Source organism: Rana temporaria, chromosome 3 (assembly GCF_905171775.1).
Source record: "Rana temporaria chromosome 3, aRanTem1.1, whole genome shotgun sequence".
NCBI lineage: Eukaryota > Metazoa > Chordata > Amphibia > Anura > Ranidae > Rana > Rana temporaria.
Window position 1 is genome coordinate 461279185 of NC_053491.1, and position 1083 is coordinate 461280267.

At 38.2% G+C, this 1083-nt stretch overlaps 1 non-coding gene across 1 annotated transcript; it reads right to left on the minus strand.

The window, feature by feature from the left end:
* Nucleotides 1-806: 806 nt before the first annotated feature.
* On the minus strand, nt 807-879 carry TRNAT-UGU. Its single transcript has one exon. It is a non-coding gene; the product is annotated as a tRNA-Thr (tRNA).
* Between the last annotated feature and the right edge of the window lie 204 nt (nt 880-1083).

Here is a 1083-nt window from a genome sequence, read left to right on the forward strand (position 1 = left end):
TAGACACTGACACACATAACACCTACACAGGTTGAACTGGATGAACTATTGTCTTTTTTCAGCCTTACCGACTATGAGACTATGAAATTCATTTGAAAAATAATAGCTAGGGGAAAAAAGGGTAGGAAGGAAAAAAAAGGGCTGACTAGGGTAAAATTAGCGGTTAATAAGGGGTAAATAGAAAAACATTTTTTTAATCAATTTTTTTTTTTTTTGTTACTTTAACTTTAATTGATGAAAGGCCATCCCTTTGTCTACATATGAATGACATGTAATTGTACATTGGAGCAGCTGCCGGAGTCCCGGCTGTCACTTTTGCGAAAGTCTGACGGACATCCAGGGCTTACATAAGATTCCAAATACAAACAAAGTAGTTTCCTAATACAAGATCAAATTTGCATCTTATAATTCACAAGATATCACATTTCACCACAAATTTAATTTTGCTTCAACACAGAGTCCTGTTAGTGTTTCCAGTTGATAATTCCTATGTCAATATTTCCAGAAAGTCAAGTTTTTCGTAATCTAAAGGCCTTTTTATCATTTACAATCTGAACATTCCTGTGGACTTTTCAAGAAACTGATTTTCCTGGCCCAAGCATGGCAATACATGGGGTAGTATGCTGCTGTAAACTGGTGCCAAGAAAGGAAAATTGGGGTAAGTTTTTGAGACTATTTTCCATTTTTTCTGGTGAAATCATGGCAGGATGCTGTGACATGTATCGGACTGGCCCAGTGAAGGGAAAATTATGGTATTTGATACAATTTTCTTTTACTATGCGAAATACAGTTGCCAAAAGTAAGCTAGGCCCCAGCGAGATTTGAACTCGCGACCCCTGGTTTACAAGACCAGTGCTCTAACCCCTGAGCTATGGAGCCCTGTTAACATTCTATCAAACATACACATACATTAACTTCTCATGGCCATGAATGTATAGGTCAATTTTTTTTTAATCCCTTCACGCTGACATAACGCATATAAACGGCCTTCTGCTTCAAATCGTTGGACTGTTTTTTAGAGCTGACGGACGGCTTTCCTGTGATGGAGCCTTTGGCTGCATTCACACCTAGGCGTACAAAATC